Source organism: Epinephelus moara, chromosome 1, assembly GCF_006386435.1.
Source record: "Epinephelus moara isolate mb chromosome 1, YSFRI_EMoa_1.0, whole genome shotgun sequence".
NCBI classification, from domain to species: domain Eukaryota; kingdom Metazoa; phylum Chordata; class Actinopteri; order Perciformes; family Serranidae; genus Epinephelus; species Epinephelus moara.
In genome coordinates, this window is record NC_065506.1 from 23,804,870 (window position 1) to 23,813,754 (window position 8,885).

At 41.2% G+C, this 8,885-nt stretch overlaps 1 protein-coding gene across 5 annotated transcripts in view; it reads right to left on the bottom strand.

Moving 5' to 3' along the window:
• Positions 1-2,212, bottom strand: part of zfhx3b (zinc finger homeobox 3b) — a 143,131-nt gene extending 140,919 nt beyond the window's left edge. For all 5 annotated transcript variants that reach the window (XM_050058033.1, XM_050058204.1, XM_050058117.1 and 2 more), the window contains exon 1: positions 1,836-2,212. The gene's annotated coding sequence lies outside the window, so the exon portion shown is untranslated. The remainder of the gene's footprint in view (positions 1-1,835) is intronic.
• Between the last annotated feature and the right edge of the window lie 6,673 nt (positions 2,213-8,885).

An 8,885-nucleotide genomic window follows, 5' to 3' on the forward strand; every position in this document is an offset into this window, starting at 1 on the left:
CACACACACACACACATACACATTCACACACAGCTTCTCACCCCCCTTTCTGTTTCCCCCAACGGTACACATATCCTATCCATGCCTCTCCTCGCTCGCAAAACCTCCTTTTTTCCTCTTTCTTTTCCCGTCTGTATGTCGCGTAAAATACCCGTGCCTGACTTATAATTCTCGCAGCTTTTTCTGACTCCATATAGCTCCATCCCATCCGAAAAGCAGTCGCTATTTTTCAGCATATTAATGGAGATTTTCGGGCTTGCACTTGCACCTAAACGTCAAGATAACAGATGCATTTTCTTTATGTTTTTGCGTAAAAGTCGATTTTTGGCGAGCTTGGTAACAATGTCTAGTTCTAGGTAAGGTTAGTGATACAAAATATATTTTTTTGAAGGGGGGAAAGGCCCAGCAGCTTAGACAGGCTGTCTCTATTCAAGCCTCGTATTTTCCTCCGAGAGTGCAGCCTATTCTATTTTGGGTATGTGCAAGATATGTTGTGTAGCTTAACTTTAGAAAACCCTGCAAATGTTAACTGGCTAAGCGGCTACTAAATGCATGCAGTGACCTATAGGTTTAGCCTGAACCATAATTTAAGTTTCCGGCAGTAACTTTGGAATGATTATGTCTGCTTAAGGTCAGACTAATAGGGCAATGTTTTGTTTTCATTCCGGTCAGCATTTCTCGGGGAAAAAAATGTTCTTCTTGAAAGTCATATACGGTAGCCAAGTAGTTGGAGGCAGCAGCAGCAGCAGCAGCAGCTCCAGCCTGCCTATGTCTCCCCTGAACCACATGTCTGTTCTCTGAAACGCAGCTCAGACTCTCAGGCTGTCCGTGTACAAGGTCCTGCTGATCCGCTCTTGTCATGAAGGAGACCCGGAGCTTCGTTTATCTCAACACACAACATTCACACAACACACACACGCTCGCAAACACGAACCCCTTTCGGCGCACGCACGCACACATACACACACACACACACACACATACACATGTCGATCGATTTGCATGTGACTTCGTCAGGGAATGAGCGAGAATCGACTTAAAAACAACGCTTCAAAAGAAGCAAACAAGCGATGAAAAATAAAAAAAGAAAGCAAAGATGGACAAAGTGGGGGAAAGGGGAAAAGTGTAGCTAGAGGAACTAAGACAGGGCGGAGGGATTGCACATTTCAAAGAGAGACGTGTCGGAGAAGAACAAAAAATGTGTTTATCCAGAAGAGGATTTTAGAAGCACACGACGGTGCCGAACACCCCCTGGATGTGGCAAGTGTCAAATCTGTCAAAATTTAGAAAGCGAGAGATGTTTCCCTGTCGCCGGACGCACACGGACCCACAGGCTGGACTTGGAGCTCCTTTTCTGGGCTGCGCTCATGTGGAGCTGCCGCTGCCCTTCGTCCGCTCCACACAGCCCCCTTTTCTTACTGCATCTGTGCCTCAAAAACACGCTTCTCGACACCCATAAGCCCTCCATACCTTTTCCCGATCCCACCGAAATGCACACATTTGTTTCAAAACCGTGTTTTTCTACGGTCAACTGCTTGGAGAGGATCGCTGTCTTGCCCATTTCTTATCTTCCATTCATGAGGAGGAGAGGACGAACGCTGATGTAAACACAGGTAACGATACGAATACAAAAATCGAGAATAAACCAAACTACTTGCATGAAATGAACTTGTGATCGCCAGTCATTTCTCACAATGTGAGAATTAGCCAGCTCCGCTATACACGTAAACTACGAACAGATAGGGGGGAAAGAGATTCAGATAAGTGCACAGCGAAAAGAATAGGATCGTGGAAACACAGAGAGGAAAAGAGACAAACGCAAAGTTGAAACTTACAATTTCTCGCTGCCGCTTTGTGATCCTCGCTTTTTAATCCAGTATTGAGATGATTTAGCTAAAGATCCCATCAAGGCAGTCCCCTTTTGGTCAGTTTGCGCTTAGGGTGGCAAAAGAAAGATCATTGTTGTTGCGGAGTGTAAAAAACCGAAGTAGGTAGCTACTATTAGTTGTTAAAGGCAATATAAAAATAATTTGGATGCAAAGCAGGCGATGAGTCTTGTGTTAGAGGGAGCGAGGAAGAGGTGAAAGTGAGATCTGATGATTGAAAAGAAAAAACTCTTTGGATCTTTATTCCTGCTAATTAGTTTCCTGCAAAAAATGGCTGTGATTAATTCAGTGCGCATGTGCTTCATTACACAGGCACGAAGGGAAGGGCTAATTAGCCGCCTTCTGGATCAATAAGATTCAGCAAAGGAGAGAGCTCGGGAGAGAGAGGGAGGGAGGGAGGGAGAAAGAGGAGGGAGGGAGGGATGGATAGATACAAGTAAGAAAAAAAAGAGGAAAGTAATGATCAGGAATTGAAAATATGGAATTAAGAACAGCGGAAAGTAAGAGTTTGATTAGACGGAAGACAGTGAAAGTTAATACTGGAGCAGGCAGCCGCAGCCCGACGCTACAGGCACAGCTTTCTCCCTCCGCTCCTTTTTTAACACTTTTCAAACCTTTTTTACCCGCTTTTTGCCTTTTTTAACTAAAGATACGCACAAACCGTGGCCACTGAAAGCACATTAGCGATCATGCTTTATTTTATTCTGTCTCTTTCAAGCCGAGTTTGTCATGTTAGTCGCGTCCAAAGCTGCACACCGGGGCTCTTTCTCTACAGTTACTTTACAGTCAACTTATTGAAATACATAACTGAGTTACGGCGGCTGTAGTGACCCAAATGGAAACATGCTATTCTTCTGCACACTTGTAAATATGTAAATAAGTAAAGTGTTTGTAAACAACTAAAAGAAACGCTCGCCATCCCCAAAAAATACGCAAGATAAAAGCGATTTCTACATGTATGCAGAAGTGTACTGTAACAACATATACAGGCAGCCTCGGGACTATTGTAATGTGCAATGAAGGGAGCTTATCGTAAGCACAGAGGCACCTGGATATTATCACAGCTAGCAACTGATTTGTTTTTGCAAATATATATTTTAAGCATTAAGAGAAAGACATAGAAGATGGCATTAAATAATCCAGATGCGTAGCTGCAAAATTTTAACTTTGCAAACTTGACGTGAATCAACCTGTGCACATCTTAGAAAGAAACTCCGGATTATTTTTAAGTTTAGATTGCACAAAAATATTAATTTAACAATATGATATGATGTGCTTAATGATAAGAGAGGACTACTGTAATAAAACTTGAAGCAATGGGTGTTCCCAAACTAAAATTAGTGTGTATGCATGGATTAATTTGAATAAAACTGCAAAAATTGAAAACTCATTGCTATATTTTAAAAATAAAAGTGAAATTAAGCAGGTTAAAATATGCCATATGTGAAGGTATGACGGAGATGATATAGGACAGGCGTGTCGTTTTTACACTTTCTGTCAGCTCAAAATATCACTTCAACTTTAAAAGCAGTGTAACCTACTTTATAACAGCATTGTAATATAAAAGAAACTAATTGTCCCAGTGATGTGAGGGCATCCAAGACACAAAGGTTGAAATATTTTCCACTGAATTTGGGAAACACCTGAGAGCTGCTTTGTATAAGTACAGTATGCAAAGCAAGTGCAACTCTTTCTTTCTTTTTTTTTTTTTTTTAAAGAAATACTTGTTGAAGCCTCATTGTATCCTCCATGGGTGTGACAATTTATTTAAATTTTGCAGTATGTGTCGCGGGTGTTTAGGAAAATATAAACAGGGTTATAGTTCTCAGGCAGCACAGCAGTGAGAGGCTGTGGAGCTGTGACACAGAGGGATGATGGGGAAACAGGTTATCGTGACATCTATTGCGAAACTGCTGGGAACACGTTGTCGACAGAGGTTCTCTTAAATAATAATAATAATAAAAATAATAAGAGCACAGTAGAAATGTGTGACAGAGGTGTATGAAGGCGTCTGGTCACCCCGGCCTGTTTGCATTAACTTTGTCATATATGATAGTTATTCTGATATTATGACGTGAAGCCCAGGTGGTCAGTGTGTCATCTCATTTTGATGTGTCGTGATTAGGAATTTCTAAACGCACAAATGATCAATACCAATATGAAATGTGTTGAGGGTCTCTCGTTTGTTTTTCTTAACAGCACTCTTTCCGTAAAGCACGTCGCCTCTAACGGATGTCCTCTCGTTTCCTCCGAGTGAAAAGACTGCATGTATTGCAAAAATCAACCTTTGAGTCTCCCAGTGCTCTTTGTTATGATAATTTTATTGTTGATTCTCTGAGGGAAATGGACAATCCCTCACTCTCAGTACGCACACTTTCTGTGCAAACAGCTCCATACAGAGTCCAGGTCCACTGAATACAAGTAGCAGCTTCCACTGATCACATAACGTGCTGTGTTTATTGAAACAATACGGATTTGATAGTCTGCGCCTATATAGTGAATTCCGATACAGAGTTAATAGTTAAACGGCGCATATACGCGAATCCAAACATTGTCCAAACATGCTAGAGAGCTCAAAGTGGCCATAATACAAGAGTGCATAGGAGATAAGGCATAACTGGGTTAATAAAACGGCCTGAGATATTTATTTTTTCAGACGTGTGTTGGATAGAAATGCATGGCACTGATACATCTAATGTCTGTTTTTATTTTTCTGAGATTGCACACAAGTGATGTGTTGAGCACTTGGTGATGTTGTGGTGGTGAAGATGGCACATGAAATGTATAGGCTATATTTTATATTTTCCAAAGGCCTTTGACTTAAAGGTTAGAGAGGTTATGGAACCCCCATGGGACGCGGCGTTTCCACAGATCCAATAGCACATATCCCTTAGAAGAGCCTATGAAAATCAAACTTCTTATATTGTAGCCTATATGACCAGGACCCAACTCCCCCTCTCCATCTCTCTCTGTCTCTCTCCCCTCTTCCTCTCTCCCCCTCTCTCTCTCTCCCTGCTGCTAGAATATATGGTGTGCTGTAACACGGCATTTCCTCAGCACTTGCCATCCATAAGCCGAGGCAGGCACTGATACCTGTTTTTAAGCAATGTAGCATCTGCTGTGTGGCATGCCTCTCTCGGAGAAAAAAAAACACACAAGAAAACTGCATCGCCCCGTCGAACAGCTCACATTTTTTGCAGTGTGAGAGGCAGACTGCAGGAATCTCGAGGATTTGTGCGTGTCTGCTCTCTCGGGAAGAAGAGATTGTAAAAATGAATAGGTTGAAAATAGCGTGCGAGGGGAGTTAAAGGGGCTACGAGATAATAAAAGAGTCTGGTGTAATTTGAGGCTTGTAGGAGGCAGCTTTGAGCCAGTCAGTCGCCTAAAGCCTAACAATGCAAACTTCAGTTTACAAATTTATGCAAAGGCCTGATTGACATTACTCCATCAGTGACCATATTGAGTATGGTGTAGTCTAAATCAAAAGAAGACCAGCCAGACGGAGGCCTTGATGCTTTTAGGGCCTATGCATCACTGAAAAGGGGGAAAAAAGGGGGGAACTGACAGGGTCTGAAGCTTTTGTGTTACCAGCGTTCAATTGCGCCTCTCTGTGGGAAGGATAACTGTCCACGTGCCAGCCTCAATAGGCATACATCGATGAGTGGCATTGCAAATTCAACACAACCTGTGGCTATGACAGCCCGTGGATATGACAAAGAAAGGCAGAGTGGCTTAAAATGCAAAACGGTGCGTAGATGTGGGGCACATGACAGCGCTTGACCATCACCAGAACTGCAAGGAACAAAACAGAGCATTCACACAGAGGGCAGAGCCCCATAATCGTCTCTAACGGGGGGGATTTCGCAGAGCCACGTGCACGTCATGTCAACTTTTTAAAAATATTTATTTTAATAAGCCTCCAAATTAAATTAAATTTCACTTTATTTGCGTTATATTACATTATTTTATTTATCTGCCGGCTACTGTGCGCATGCACGTGCGCACGCGTGTGTACGCATGCATGCGCAATCCCAGACAAAGCACAAAGGGAAACAGAGGAAATGAGCAGGGGTGAAAGTATTTAAAGATAAAAGCTGCAATCGAGAAAAAGTCCTATAACTTTATAAAGAGATAACGACCATTATATTCAGAAGGATTTGGGGATTTAAGATGCTTATAGGCTGCGATATTAACAAGGAGGGTGTCAGTCATATGTTCAGGCTATGGTAAACACAGATGAAAAGGGCATCAGGCATTCTTTAGGAAACAATCTGGGTGAGATTATGTTAGGAAAATATTTCAAAATAAAAAGCGAGTGTAGGTGGACTGGAAGCTCAAGGTGGGACACAAATGGAAATCGTAGACTTCTTTTTTTTTTAATGAAAAATAAATTTTACTTTAGTGGTGAAAAGACACTTTAAAGACAGTGTGCGTCACACAGCGCCTGCAGGTGTCCCAGCTGGTTTAAGGGTGGTAGCCCAAGTTTCCTATGGAGGGCAAACACCTTCTTTACGCGCTTTATCTTATTTTTTATTTCTTAAATGTACATGATCCACACTGAAAAACTTTTTGAAATGCGTTTATTAATAGTATGTCACTGTGACAGTATATTTTATAAAGGTAGCCTGTAACTTTTTAAAGAAAAAAAACTTTAAATTTTACTAAAGTTATTTTCACATCAGTCGCTGTTTGTCTCTTTATGATCCTCGACTGAATGAAACAGTTGTGCCTGCGCTGTTTACCACCACATCACTGCACACGAGAGGCTGGTGTCCGGCTCTCCATGTGTCTAGGGTGGATAGGGCAGCGCAGCCAGGTGCAATGGGAGCGCCCTCTTATGTTCAGCCTGACCACTGGGATCAAGCAGCGCATCAAGTCCTTTACAGGAGCCAAGCGCCTGCGGACCAGCTGGTCTTTGCAAACGCGCACCTTTTGCCTTTCAGTCTAACATCATATATTAGACTGCCTCGCGTGTGAGGGATGTAAATCAACATGCTCGGGTTATTGCGTGGTCAAAAGACATGTAGCTTAACCGTAGAAGGCGGAAACCACAAACATTTCACATAAACATCTCACCAAAAATAGTTGGTCTATTAATGCCACTGCACACTGTCCAAAACTGCCATCAGGTTTTAAATAGCCACCTGAGTGTGGAGGGAGTGACGAGGAGCAGGAGCCAAACACACATCAAACTTTAAGTTGGCCTAATTAGCGGAGCATCCTGCAAAAAAATCAGCATAGTTTATGCATAGTTAGAAAAATCAATATTTAAATAAAAATGCGTACTATAAATAAAGTGAACTTTCCACAGTGGTTATAATGTGTCTGAGGCTGTACATGCAGCAGGTTTTACACCCCAGATGATTTTCCACCATCATGCTGAAAGCATCTGTCCCTGGTGGACAGGAAACAGATTTTTTTTGGGAAACCCTTACTTATATGCATTTTATTTATTTTCAAATTTATTTTCCATAGCAGTATTTGCAAATATCCCAACCCTGCATCCGCCTGTGGCCTCGTACTTTCCTTTTTTATCCTTGTGTCATGTTCACAGACACACGGAGAGGGTTGTTGAGGTGGAATACAACTGAGTGTGGAGATTTTTTTGTGTCCTCAAACTGAAATGCAACGAGTGTATTTGTAATTGCTGCTGTTTTACTGATACTATTGCTTGTATAATATCATGTATCATTTTTTTCACTCATCATTTAAGTGGTTTTAACTGATTAGATGCAGAAATGTATCCTCACTGTGGAAATCTGCCCTCTGTGTTTTACATGTCTGAATTTTGTATTGTTCATATTGGTGGATATTTTATTTTGTTAAAACGTTTTTAAAATGCTGTCATGTTAAATGCATGTGTGTTGATGGATTTTTTTTAATTTGTTTGTTTGTTTGTTTGTTTGTTCCAGATGTTCTGTATGTCTTAATATTGGAGTATTTGGAATATTTATTTATTTGTTTGTTGACTCAGTGGCTGCCTGTTTATAGCAATATGTTTCCATTTATTTTCGCTTGATATTTTATTTTCAGTAAATACTTTTGAAATAAAAAAAATATTAATATTAAAATGCTCCTGGACAAAATTCGATGTCTCATCTGCCCGTTTGTTTGTTTTTACATATTTTAACACTGCATCCCGAGATTCAAATATTTCTAACGAAAATGTGAAATTGTTTTATACATGTTAATGTTAGATCGTATGCAAACCAGCAACACAGGAGCAAGCCTGACATCATATTTCTGAATGCAGTTTGAAGTGGAAAAACAGGACCTGTTTTCTGCTGCTGCTGCTGCTGCTGCTGCTGCTGCTGCTGTTGTGATTTCAGAGTTTGGGATAGAAAAAAAATGACGAGCGGCCGTCTGGTCAGTCTGCCTCATTTACATGAGAAACAAGAAGGCATATCAATTCCTCTCTCCCTCTCATCCATTTACTCGTCCTGCCAGTACTACCTTATTAATGATCCTATGCATTATTCAAAAACAGTTTGGACGTTTGGATTTTTTTTTTTTTTTTTTTAGAAAAAATAGTCGTGTTAACACAATCAATCCAAATCTGATGTCCGTCTGTCAATATTTGAAAAATGTCGTGGAACATCCAAAAATGTCCGATGTTTGCTGACTTTAGTTGAGTGTCCAGATTATTTCAGCCTGACCGGTGCGATAAAATCGAATAAAAGAACACACACACACCACGCACATCGCACATACACAAACCACGCGCACAGCAGCAGACCCCCTCCCAAAAAAAGCAACGAGCGTGGCTCTCTGTGTCTGTCTCTCTCCCTCCTTCCTCTATGTGTGTGTGGGTGTGTGTGTGTGTGTGTGTGTGTGTGTGTGTGTGTGTGTGTGCGCGCGTGTGTGCGTAAAAGGGTGGTTACGGTGTCGCATCATATTTTAAAACGACTTATAATAAAGAAATCCAATTTTTTTGACTTATTTTTAATGTTATTATCGTTATCATAACAGAAGTGCACAGGTGCAAATCATACACGCACG